Below are 14,101 nucleotides of genomic sequence, written 5' to 3' on the forward strand. Positions count from 1 at the left end.
CATGTGGGCACCAATGACATAGGAAAATGAGGGAGGGAGGTTCTGGAAGTCAAATTTAGGATTTTAGGTAGAAAGCTGAAATCCAGAACCTCCACTCTAAGCTTGTGCCTAGTTGGCAAAAATTTGCGAGGGATGGGGACAGCAGGCTGGCTGAGGAATTATTGCCTTCCTGCTGTGTTGAATTTCACTCAGCAGAGAACAACTCTCTGCTTCCTTATTCAACTGCAAGAAACAGGAGAAGAGAGGGTGAGTCTGGAAGGGACAGCAAAGGGGGATCATTTTGGGGAGATTAGGAGGAGCTGGCTGGAAGATCATTGGGGGTGAGGAAAGGAGTTGCAAGATGAGAGAAGTTAAGCTGGGGTGCATTTGTCTGTGTGTGAGAGAGGGAAAGGGGAGGGAGGGCAGTGTTTCTGTCTATGAAAAAGAATGGTTTGGTACCGGATGCATGTGTATATATACCAAATTGGGTGGGAGGTTAGAGAGGGAATGCAAGAAGGAATAGGACCAGAGCATATTAAGGACATCAACCTCCATCCTCTCCCCCCCCCCCCCCCAACCGAGAATTCACATTCTTCCTCCCATATTCATGATCTCATATTCTATCCCCCAGATCTGGGAATTTCCCTTCCTTCCTACCTTTTTCAACTTCCAGATCATGCAATCATCCTCTTCAACCCCTAATCCCAGACACTTTAACCTGTGATCCCCCTCCTACCTCTTTTACTCTCCTCTTCCCCCAGTCTAGATTCCCAATTCTCCCCATCCCTAGTCCTTACTCTCTCTCCTCCCCCATCCTTAGTCCTCTCTTTTTCTCACTGTCCTCTCCCCAATCCACAGTCTTTCACCTTCCCCCATCCCTTTACCTCTCACCCTCTCCTTCTCTTCTTATCTCCGAGGTCTCTTCTCTTTGCTAATACTTCAGAGCCTGTTTTCTCATACAATAAAAATGAAATAGGGGTGGCAAGGACCTAAATCCATCATGGCCTCGTGGATTGAATGAACCTGTGTAAACTGGTTTCAGTTGTTGCTGGCCCTAGTTGCCTGCTTGTGCTCTACCAGGTCATTCCTCTCAGGTTCAGCACTTACCCTGCAGTTAGGTAATCTAGAAAACAATCTTAAACTTCCTGCAGACTTTAAACCTGCTGACAATTTACATATTGCATTAACACTTTTATATTGCCATTACAATTTCCCATGGATGCATTGTGAAGTACAAATTCAGAGATCAAATGATTCAAATACCTGTGAAATATTGAAAAGCCCAGGCAAAGTGCTGGAATGTGGTAATACAAATCATGTTGTATTGGATCACAATATTCTTTTAGGAGGAAATTCATTATTGGACCGATTTTAAATTTTAAGCGCGCAGAGTACATTTGTGCACGCTACCCAACGTACACAAATGTAAACCCGATTTTATAACATGCGCACGCTGCTGCTGGGGTCGGTGCGTGCAAGGGGGTGCACACTTGTGCACCTTGCGAGCGCCGAGCCCAAGGGGAGCCCCGATGGCTTTCCCCGTTCCCTCCAAAGGCCACTTCGAAATCGGAGCGGCTTTGGAGGGAACTTTTTTCTTGCTCCCCCCCACCTTATCTCGTTGAGTTACGCCTCTGGCAGGCGTAACTTGCGCGTGCCGGCTTGCCATCCTCCGGCACAGGGGCCGAATCCTCCGCTGTGCCGGAGGATTCGGCCCCTCCCCCGGACCACCCCCGAACCGCTGCCACACCCCCTGCCCCCCGAACCACACATTTTTGAAAGCCCTGGGACATACACGTGTCCTTGGGCTTGCGTGTGCCACCGAGCCTATGCAAAATAGGCTCAGCGCGCACAGGGGAAGGTTTTCGGGAGTTACGCGCGTAACCCTTTGAAAATCTACCCCTATATACTTGTATTTTTATTTAGGGTTATCTAGATTTTTATTAAATAATAATTTGCACTTGTATAGCATCTTTTACTAAAACAGTTGGAAATATACTTGTTGCGACTGTGGCACAGCTGCAATCAGCCACAAAGTGAGGTGCATAGCAATTGAGAACAAGGAAGTGAAGGTTGATCAGGGGCGGTTCTATCATGAGGCAGGGTGAGGCAGCGGCGTCAGGCAGCAGAATTTTGGAGCGGCAAAAAGTGCCCCTCCAAAACACCTCTACCGCAGCCGCTGCCTCACCCTGCCTTCAAAGTCAAACATTGGATTGGGCAAGGATAACTGCAGCTCTATGCAGATTACTCCCATGCAGACATATTACACCTATAGTTACCACAGGTTACGTCATTTTTTTCATTTTATCCTCTAGTCTCTAGGGATCTTCTGTTTTTATCCCATGCATTTTTAAACCCCTATTAATGTTGTTGTCTTTACCATCTCTTCCAGGAGGGCATTCCATTCATCCACCATTTTATACAGCTCCCCAGAAACTAAGCAGGTTAATGCTGGCAGGTTGGTGGTGCTTGGGTACTATACAGTAAGGTGATAAAGAGAAAACAAGGGGTGGATAAAGAAAACACAATTTAGTGACATTGCAGGCTTTAGGATAGCCAGGTTGGCTATAACTCCCCAGAAAACAATCAACCATGTTGGTGCTAGCAGATTGATGATGGTTATCATCCAACAAGTTGAAAAGAAAACACAAGAGGCATATAAAGGAAGCACAATCTAGTGCCACTGCAGGTCATGGAGTAGCTGGATGGACTCCAGCAACATACAAGTCTCCAAAATAGTGATCCCTATATTTGAAACCATAGGGATAGTGCCTTAAGCAATGTTCTGAACATGCTCTAGAACAGGGGTGGCCAACTTTGGTCCTCAAGAGCCACAAACAGGCCTGGTTTTCAGGATAATAGCAATGAATATGCAAGAGATAGCTGTGCATACAATGGAGGCAATGCATGCAAATCTATCTCATGTATATTCTTTGTGGATATAATGAAAATCTGGCATTTGTGGCTCTTGAGGATCAGAGTTGGCCACCCTTGCTCTAGAAGGAGATATTCCGTATCAGTGTGAGTATATGTGGAGTTCAGTATATGTTCAGTGTGTGCTAAAAGGATCCAAAGCCTGAAGGAGCTGAGAGACAGAGGTTTCTATTGGAAGCATGGCAGAAAAGAATCTGCTAGGCTCCTGGTGAAGCTGCTAATTCCTGGCAGGACTATGAGACCCACATGAAGGATTTCTTGTCAGGAGGAGACATAGAAATGTGAGTAGTGAAGAAAACCTTCTAAACAGTAAACTGAAGAAAATGGAGTCCTATAGTAAATTCTCAGCAGCAAGAAGGGCTCTTGAATTAGAGAGATGGATCCAATAATTGTCAAGAAGGCCAAGAATAAGCAACATGCTTTAAATCCTTGATTGTTGCAAGAAAAGACAACTAGTGGTATAAACAGAAATTTAAGGGGATTCCTTAAAGGAAACTGAAAGATTCAATCCTAAATTTCAGCACAGCTTATTGAGAATTGAGTGAACATAAGAACCAAGGTTCTTATTTCCAACAGTGACCAATCCAGGTTACAAGTATCTGGCAAGTACCCAAACATTAAGTAGTTCAAGTGCTTCTAATGCCAATAATAGCAGTGGCAATTCCCTAAGTCAACTTGATAAATAACAGTTAATGGACTTCTCCCCCAAGAACTTATCCAATCCTTTTTTAAATCCAGCTACACTAACTTTCCTAACCACATCCTCTGGCAACAAATTCCAGAGCTTAATTGTGCATTGAGTGAAAAAGAATTTTCTCCAATTTGTTTTAAATGTGCTACTTGCTAACTTCTTGGAGTTCCCCCTAGTCCTTCTATTATCTGAAAAAATAAATAACTGATTCACATTTACCCATTCTAGTCCTCTCATAATTTTATAGACTTCTATCATATCCCTCCTCAGTTGTCTCTTCTCCAAATGCACTAATTTGTGCCTGTGGAACAGCATACATATAATTTCCTGTGTAAATGAAGGCATACCAGTATGGGAACCACAGTTCTGGAGATGTTTGTAATTATTCCTGCTCCTAACCATAGTGAAAGAGTGCTGTCACAGAGAGGATTGTTCATACTTTTCAGTTTAATGCTGTTTCACTTGCAGTCTACTAGACCATTTGATCGACCACAGATAACAAAGAACTTTATGATTGTTCAGGATATGGCTGAGTCCAGTGTAATATTTTATATTTTGTATTTTTTACTGCTTTTATTTTTAACCACTTTATGTACTATTTTGGCCAACACATGTACAAATTATCATGCCAATAACATTTCCTGAATGTGAATCCACTGAGAAGTAAAAGCATCAACAAGAAAAAAAAAGCACATTCCTGAAGCAAACCACTTCAGAGTTTTCACAAAGGAAACCTTTCTGGGGAAAAAAAAAGGAATGGGTTCATAGCAACAAGTCCATGTCCAAAACCCACTAATACATATACTAAGGTTGGTGAACTTTGTATTCTTTTTAGTGTTACGAAGGGAAAAGTAATTCATTTGAAAACTAAAGGGTTCTTAATTAGACCAGAATGAATTAATCAGATCAGAATTAAAGGTAGTAAAAACCTCTTAGAGACTTGTCTTTTGGCAAGCACACAGTTTGTGCAGCAGCCATTTAGAGACCCAGAGAAAGGACTACTGTGGTCCAAAGTACTTTACAAAGTTAACTGAAGGGAATCTTTTCAGTAGATGAGTGGGCAATATGTGAATACAGCTGTTATTTGCCCCCGGTGATGCTAGCGGTTTTTAGTGCATTTTATGGGGAAAAAAAATGTATGGACAAATCCAAAACGTAACCACATCTTTGACACTGCCCTCACAGGTGCAGAGTAGCAACAGGCATGCAGAGAAACTGTAAAGACAAGCTCTGGTGGGGGAGCTGCTGGCAGATTGAGTAGTGGGTCTGGCAAGAGTCCCCAGACCCCATTAACTGAAGGGGAAGAGGTGTTGTCAGCAGCTAGAGCAGCGGGACTGTTTTTTTTTGGGGGGGAGGGGGTGTTTTCCAGGGTCCACCAGCCTAAGATGAGGTGAAGTCAGGGACTAAGGTGTGGGCTGAAAGGGGTGGGAGTTGAGAGGGGAAAAGAAATAGGGGAGGAAGTGTAGGTAAAGAGGAGGGAAGAATGAGCCACTCAAACCCCCCTACCCACCCCCCCCCCCCCACTCCCATCCAGCTTTATATATTTGCTTGTAACCTGCCTAGTATTTCTAGATAGGCAGGATATACTTTTTTTTTTTTAAATTTAAATTCTTTATTTATTAAATTTTAATTACAATACAAGCAGAAACTTGCAATTGAAATTACAGATATATGTAAGAAAATAGTTCAGGAAATACAATAATATTGCAATTTTTCCCTATAACATATTCTGTTATTAGCAAGCAAAAAAGAGAAGTGTATCAAATTAAGAGCATTTTACATTTTTAAAATAAATATATGAAAGCATCTTCCCAAGTGAGCTAGCCACTACATGCTGCTAAGTTCCTCTCTCCCAGGGCACATGTTCTGCTCCTTGATTGACTCCTTCTTCTGTGTTTGTATCTAGCCGGCCTCCTGTCCCTGAATTGGTCCAACAGTTGCCCAGGCCCTAGCACTCAGGTGATTTCAGCCCTTCCCTGAGCTGTGCTCCTAGCTGGTTCATCTGACTCTGACACTGAGGCCAACCCTGATCATGAACTTTATCTCAATCCCTGCCTCATCTTTGTACTTCCAGCCTGAGGTCTTCACCATGAATTTTCCCTTCTCTTGTCCATTTGTAGCCTTCTTAGATTATTTTGTTATGTACCTTTGCTTTGCCTTATGGACTTGCCTCGCCATCTGAAATTAAGGTACTGTTTTGTTTGAACTGCTCTTGCTTTCTGAAAATGCTAATTCGTTAAATGTGCTGTGAAAGCCTGTTTGTATTAAACACATATTTGCACCAACTTCCCAGATCTGTTTCCAGACTGTCAGGCCGATACAGAAAAACACGCGGGAGAGCCAGCGAGCGCCCATTCTCCCGACGCGTGCACAGGCCACTCTTCTGGGCGGCGATTCAGAAAGCCCAAGTATGTAAATTAGGGCCCGCAGTAAAAGGAGGCGCTAGGGACACTAGCGCGTCCCTAGCGCCTCCTTTTTGACAGAAGCGGCGGCTGTCAGTGGGTTTGACAGCCGACGCTCAATTTTACCGGCGTCAGTTCTCGAACCCGGCATCAGTTCTCGAACCCGCGAACAGCCACGGGTTCGGAAAACGGACGCCGGCTAAATTGAGCATCCATCTTCCAACCCGCGGGCCGTGGACAGATTTTAAAATTTATTTATTTTTTAAATTTTTGATTTTTTTTAAATTTTGGGGCCTCCAGCTTAATATCGCTATGATATTAAGTCGGAGGGTGTACAGAAAAGCAGTTTTTTCTGCTTTTCTGTACACTTTCCCGGTGCTGGCCAAAATTAACAACAGCCTTTGGCCATATGTGATATATATTGTTTTATTATTTTTAATATTATTGTTTTTTATTATTTCATCATCATAATTCTACAGATTGAGTTTTTTAAATCTTTTAATAATGCCATTAACATTTGACATGTGCTATGATGCACACATTATATTCAGAACAAATTGGAGAATATGAGGTTTATTCCTATCCCTCAACCCCAATTGGGATTTAGAAAAAATTCCAATAAAACTGTTATTTGCTATTTTCAAAAGGCCCGGCGATGCGCGTAAAGCCCCGGGATGTGTGTAAGTCCTGGGGCTTTATTAAATGGGCGGGGCAAGATCAGAGGCCCCAGGCACAGTGGCCATTTGCCGATGTGCTTGGGATCACGCCAGCAGTTGGCCGGCGCGCACAAAAGGTAAATTAACATTTTTGGGGGGGTTAGAGTAGGGCTAGGGGGAGGAAAGGTTAGGGTAAGGTGTGGGAAACTCAGGTTAGGGGGGAGGGAACGGGGGAAGGCAGCACGGCTCGGCGCATAATTGTGTACACAGTTTCAGCTCCCGCCCCCAAGCAGGAAGACTGATGGATGTGGTGGAGCTCCTCCCACCACAGCCTGAAGATAACAGGAGGTTCGTGGGGGCCGGAGTTGCCTATTGGGGCTTCCGGCTGATCCGACCAATGAAGAGATTGGTTTTGGCTGTAGCAACCTCATACTTGGCATGGAAGTATTAAAACAAAAAAAATCTAGGATAATCAGTGGGGTTTTAAGGGTTGGGGCTAACACGGAGGAAGGAAGGCTATTGAATTAGGGGAGTTTGGAAGTCCTAGCCCTTAATTGGGTGAACTGAAAAGTAGCCATGTCATCAGCGCACATCCCTTGTAAAATTTCCCCACCTACGTGGTAGATGCGGCATTTGCGCGCTTCCATTTAAAATTGCACGCACATGTATGTGCGACCAGCCTATTTTATAACGTGCGCACATATACACGCATATGTTATAAAATGAATGCGTCTGTGGACGCAAGTCAGTGAACGCACACACAACAGCACCCGCACACCTGTTTGAAATTTACTGTCCCTGTCTTTCCCTGTCCCCAGAGAGCTTACAGTCTTAGGGCCTGACTTACTAAGGCTTTTCTCCCATTCTGAGTCTATGGGAAAAATGTAAATCAGGGCCTAAGTTTGCACCAGAAGTAATGGAGGGTGAGGTGACTTGGTCAAGGTCACAAGGAGTGTCAGTGGGAGAAGTGGGATTTAAGCCCTATCTGTGCAGTTACCCCCGCCTATGGTGACAGCGCAGTCCCTGCTTTATTTCAAGTCATCCCCCTCCCTCGCCCTTATCGCCGTGCTTATATCTGGCCTAAGCATGATCCCACCACCTCCACTGGAGGCAAAAACAGCAACAGACTTGTAAAGAGCGTGGGAGAACAACAGGTGATCTTTCGTCACGAAGAAGTGAAAGGAGAGCCAGAGAGAAACTTGGATCTAAGGCCTTGTCCTAGAAAGCAAATTGGGCAAACTAGCAGGGCCGTACAGTCTTTTATCGCCCATCGCATTCTGTTCCTGTGAATTCTCTCCCGCTTTCAGTTAATGTCTCTGCTGGTAATCCAAACAGTGACAGAATAATGTCAAAGAATAAGCTCGGCTGAGTCTCCTGTCCATTAGGGCTGACGGTGCACAGGTGCTTCCAAGACAGAGAATGAGCTGGGACTCCCAGGTGCGAGGGACCATTCTTGCTGCTACCGGGGCCACTCTGTTGGCACAGTATGGTGCTTTTGGCTACCAAAGAAGGGTTAAGGAACAAGGGCAATGAAGTGTGTTTATGATGGAGGGGAAATGGCTGTTAAAGTACTTTTGTTTGTTGCTTTTTTTTTTTATTATTTAGCTCATTGTTTATCCCATCTTTACAATAATACCCAGGATGGGTTACAATAAAAACATCAAACACAGCGTACGTAAACTCGAAAGTAATATGCACGACAATAGATTAACCATGCCAAGCAATAAACAGTGCAAGCAGACTCTGGCAATAGTAAAAAAAAAAAAAATAATCACAACAATATAGGTTAGTATATGATTTATAAAGATAGTGCTGGTGTCATAAATGCCTCTTATCTGACCCTCAAACAGGCACGCAGCCTCAGGTGAGTGAATGGACAGCCTGAAACCAATTGTATCCCAATATTATTACAATTTTTGGTGTAACATAAAGACAGTTCATAGTATAACTCTTAGCACAATGTGTCTCAGTGTTCCCAGTTTATCTTATGATTTTTTAAGGCTTTCTTATGCAGTATTAAAACAGTCCATCACTTAATCAATGTCAGAGCGTACTGGAAAAAGGACCAGGGCACAGCAAGCACACAATCAGCAACGGCTCAACACTTAGCTCACATGTGATGGCCGCCGAAACACGGTCAGTGTTGGTCATTTATAGCGTTGACAGCAGGCACATTTTCCATCTTTCATGCATGGTGCCTTCATCGTTAGCAACAAGAAACATAAAAATTTGCGCAAGAGAGTATTATACTGGTCTCAGCAAAAGGACAGCAAACGAGTTTGTTATGCTCTGGTACTTTTTCCAGTACGCTCTAGCATTGATTAAGTCATGGACTATTTTTATATTGCATTAAAAAACTTAAGAAATCATAACATAATTTGAGAACCCTGGGACACGTTTTGCTTAGAGTTATGCTTTGAACTATCTTTATGTTACACAAAAAATTGTAATAATATTGGGGCACAATTGGTTTCAGGCTGTCCGTTCACTTACCTGAGGCTGCGTGCCTGCTTGGTTGTCAGATAACAGGCATTTATGACACCAGTGTTGTGGATAAGCTGTTTTAGTGGACCCTTGGGCCGGCCTGCTGGAGACTGGAGAGAGATGGACTATAGTCTCTGCTTGAGGGCAGGCCGGGAGGCAGATACCAGGCAGGCGATGGACGGTGAGCTTCACCCAGTAAACTGGTGCTCCCCCGGGAGGAGCCCGTAGGAGCCCAGCCGCTTGGGACTTAGGGGATTCACTCTGGAAGCTGGAACTTCCCCGGGAGGAACCCGTAGGAGCCCGGTCGCTGGGACTTAGGAGATCACGGAAGCTGGAGCTGAAGCAGGTGGGCAGGGATCCGGAATCAGGCAGGAACTGAAGCAGGACAGGTACTGGATCCAAACTGGAACTGAAGCAGGACAGGTTACTTGAACCAAGCAGGAACTGAAGCAGGACAGGTACTGGAACCAAGCTGGAACGGAAGCAGGACAAGTTACTGGAACCAGGCAAGCACTGAAGCAGGACAGGTACTGGATCCAAGCTGGAACTGAAGCAGGACAGGTACTGGAACCAAGCTGGAACGGAAGCAGGACAAGTTACTGGAACCAGGCAAGCACTGAAGCAGGACAGGTACTGGAACCAAGCTGGAACTGAAGCTGGACAGGTTACTGGAACCAAGCAAAAGCAAAGGCAGGACTTGGACACAAAAGCGTAGCAAGTCTTAGGCAGGAACGGAGCTGCTAACGCAATAGCACGCTCCGGGGCTCGGAGCAACTGGGAACCGCAAGGAACCCCGCTGCAAGGCAAAGTTCTGGGCTCTACGGCGGCCTTACATAGGCCGCAGCGTCTGACGTCAGGGGTAAGGCGGAGCTTTCAGCGGCGGGAAAAGGCCTTCATAAGTGCGGTTCCTGCGCGCGGCTAAGGAGACGGCGTTCAGGAAGGGTTTCTCGGCGGCGCCCCCCCCCCCCCCTGTGGTCGCGAAACAGGCCGCAGGCTCTCGGAGATGGAACGGGACCAAGGAGGTAAGGGCCGGGTTGCGACCGGGACCGTAACAGTACCTCCCCTCTTACGCCCCTTCTTAGCAGGCCCGGGTTTACCTGGGTTGTCTTGATGGAATGTCTTCAACAACTCCTTATCAAGAATGTTGCGGGCAGACTCCCATGTGTTATCTTCAGGTCCACAGCCTTCCCAGGCAATTAGATACTCCCACCGGCGTTGATGGAATCTTACATCGAGGACCTCCCGGACTTGATAGGTGGTATCTTCTGGCACGGAAGGATCTGGAGCATCAGGAGCCCGGGGATGATACCTGGAAAGAATGAGAGGCTTCAAGAGTGACACATGGAAGACGTGCACATGCATTGAGGAGGGTAAGCGCAAGCGATAGGAAACAGCCCCTACACGCTCGGCAATACGGAATGGTCCACAGAATTTGGGGGTGAGTCTGCGGGAAGGAATCCGAAGTTGCAGATTCTTTGTACTCAGCCAAACGCGATCTCCAGGGAGGTAGACTGGTGCTGGCTGGCGATGGCTGTCTGCCCATTTTTTGGCAGACCGGGCAGCTTCTTGCATCTTCCTTTGGATGGACTTCCATAGAACAAGTAACTGGCAGGCGGAAAGCTGCACTGCAGGCAGTGCACTAAGTTCGGGCAAAGGCAAAGGTGGCCATAGCTGTTTCCCATAAACTGCTAGGAAGGGAGAGCTTCCTGTAGCGGAATGTGTATGATTGTTGTAAGAAAACTATGCCCATGGGAGTAGCTTGGCCCAATCATCTTGTTTTTCATTTACGAAGGATCGCAGGAAGGTTTTTAAGGTCCGATTTGTTCGTTCTGTCTGCCCATTGCTTTGGGGATGAAAGGCAGATGAGAGACTCACTTGTATATTGAAGCGCTTGCATAAAGCCTTCCAGTAGCGGGTGGTGAATTGTGGACCTCGGTCAGATACTATGTCTTGAGGGAGACCATGGAGTCGAAATACGTGTTGGACGAACAGGGTAGCCAAGTCAGGAGCTGAAGGCAATTTTGACAAAGGGACAAAATGCGCCTTTTTGGAGAACCGGTCCACTATTACCCAGATGACGGTGTTCCCGGCGGATGCTGGAAGGTCCACCACAAAGTCCGTGGAGATATGCATCCACGGCTCTACTGGAATGAGCAAGGGTTGTAGTAGTCCTCTTGGTTTCCCGACGAGCGGATTCTGTAGTGCGCAAGTGGGGCAAGAGTCCACGAAGAGACGAACATCTTGTCTTACCGTCGGCCACCAATAGTACCGGTTAAGGAGGTCCAAAGTCGCAGTGCGACCTGCATGACCCCCGGTGAGGGATTCATGGGCCCAAAGTAGCACGGCCTTCCAGGAGCGGCGGGGAACGACGACCTTTTCTTTGGAAGAGATGGAGGTGGCGGCAAGACACACCTTCTTGGGGTCTAAAATGTACTGAGGCATCTCCGGAGTCTCTTCAACCTCGGTGGACCGTGACAGGGCATCTGTGCATATGTTTTTTGAGCCAGGACGATATCTCAGTGTAAAATCAAATCGGTCAAAGAACAAGGACCACCGAGCTTGCCTCGGGTTCAGCGCTGGGCTTGGCATAGAAATGACAGATTCTTATGATCCGTGTAAATGGTGAAGGGATGGTTGGCTCCCTCCAACCACTGTCTCCATTCTTCCAGGGCAAGTTTTACGGCAAGGAGTTCTTTATCCCCAATACAGTAATTACTCTCAGCCGGGGAAAACTTCCGTGAGTAGTAAGAACATGGAAGAAGTTGTCCTGTGTCGGAGTGTTGGCTCAAAACTGCTCCGACTGCCAGGTTCAAGGCGTCAACCTCCACTACAAATGGTCGACTGGGGTCAGGATGGCGGAGGCATGTGTCTAGCAGGAAGGAATTCTTAAGGTCCTCAAAGGCTTGGCAGGCTTGGTCAGGCCAGTCCGTCGCATCGGCTCCTTTCTGGGTGAGCGCAGTCAGGGGAGCCACAATACGAAAGTATCCAGGGATAAAGTGTCTATAGAAGTTAGCAAAGCCGAGGAAACGTTGTAATGCCTTGAGGCCCCTCGGCCGTGGCCAGTTTCTGACTGCAGCAACTTTCTCTGGGTCCATCTGGAAGCCATCTGCCGAGACAATATAACCCAGGAACGGCAGGGAAGTTTTTTCAAAACTGCATTTCTCAAGTTTAGCATATAGGCTGTGCTCCCTGAGTATTTGGAGCACCTGGCGGACATGCTGGCGATGCGTAGGCAGGTCACAGGAGTAAATCAGGACGTCGTCAAGGTAGACAATCACGCAGGTGTTGAGTAGATCCCATAGCACCTCGTTCATCAGGTGCTGGAAAACCGCCGGGGCATTACAAAGGCCGAAGGGCATTATGAGATACTCGTAATGCCCATCCCTGGTGTTAAACGCGGTCTTCCATTCGTCTCCGGAGCGGATTCTAACCAAATTGTAGGCCCCGCGTAGGTCCAGTTTGGTGAAGACTCTCGCGCCTTGGAACCTATCAAGTAACTCCAGGATTAGTGGGAGTGGATAGCGGTCCCGCTTCGTAATCGCGTTGAGTCCTCGGTAGTCAATACAGGGCCTCAGGGAGCCATCTTTCTTGCTAACAAAAAAGAAGCCCGCCCCGGCATGCGATTTTGATGGGTGAATGAACCCTTTTGCCAGGTTCTCTGTAATATATTCGGACATTGCCCGAGTCTTGGGCAAGGACAAGGGATACACCCTACCTCGAGGAGGCATGGTTCCGGGCAGCAAGTCAATAGCACAGTCATACGGACAGTGCTGCGGGAGAATCTCTGCTTTAGTCTTCGAGAAGATGTCAGTAAAATCCTCATAGGGAGCTGGAGGTCCCAGGGCAGAGTGCAGAAGCAGGAGTGCTGGAGGCCTGGGTACCTTCATACAGTGAGCGAGGCAATAGGGACTCCCCTTGGTGATCTGCAGAGTATCCCACTGGATTATAGGTGAGTGCTTCTGGAGCCACGGGAGCCCTAGCACCACGGGGTGGACAGCCTTTTCTAGGACCAGCAAGGCTATCTCCTCCGAGTGGATCGCCCCGGTGCGGACAGTGATGGGTGCCGTGGATGTCACAATACGACCTGGAAGGAGCGTTCCCTGAATGGAGGTAATTCGAAGGGGAACCTCTCATTTCTGCGTCAGGATCTGCAGCTGAGAGACCAAGTCTTGCTGGATAAAATTACCCCCGGCACCGGAATCCAGGAAGGCGAGGGTTTCCAAAGACCCCCCAGGAAATTCCAAGGTAATAGGTATAGTGCTTTGAGGAGCTGTAGCACAACCTAGGATGAGCTCCTCCCGACCTCCTAGGTTCTGGAGTTTTCCGCACGCTCCTAGCAGTGTGCCAGAAAGTGGCCTTTCTGCCTACAATACAGGCACAGGCCCATCGAGCGGCGACGTTGTCTCTCCTCTGGGGAGAGCGGGGCACATCCCAACTGCATAGGTTCAGAGGCGGGAACATCAGGACGGGCAGGCCTCGGAAGAGGCGACGGACGTGAGGAACCACGGGCAGGACTGTGCCTCGTTGTGCGTACCTCTCGGGCTCGCTATTGCAGGCGGCGGTCGATCCGAGCAGCCATGTTGATGAGGGCATTAAGATTTTCCGGGAGATCACGAGCGGTGATCTCGTCTTTGATGTGCCCAGACAATCCTTCCAAGAAGATAGCCTTGAGGCTGCCGTCTTGCCAGCCTACTTCCTGAGCAAGAGTTCTAAAGTCCATTGCGTAGTCCGCCAGTGAACGAGATCCTTGGCGAAGCTGTAGCAACTCAGAGGTAGCCGAGGCCTGGCGGGCCGGTTCGTCAAAGGCTTGATGAAAGTTGGAGACAAACTGCTGCAAGTCCTGCAGGGAGGAGTCATTACACACCCAAAGGGGAGAGGCCCATACCGGGGCCTTCCCATCAAGCAAGGAGAGGATGTACGCTACTTTAATGGAGTCCATGAGGAACTGTCGAGGCAAC

Source organism: Rhinatrema bivittatum, chromosome 1 (assembly GCF_901001135.1).
Source record: "Rhinatrema bivittatum chromosome 1, aRhiBiv1.1, whole genome shotgun sequence".
NCBI classification, from domain to species: domain Eukaryota; kingdom Metazoa; phylum Chordata; class Amphibia; order Gymnophiona; family Rhinatrematidae; genus Rhinatrema; species Rhinatrema bivittatum.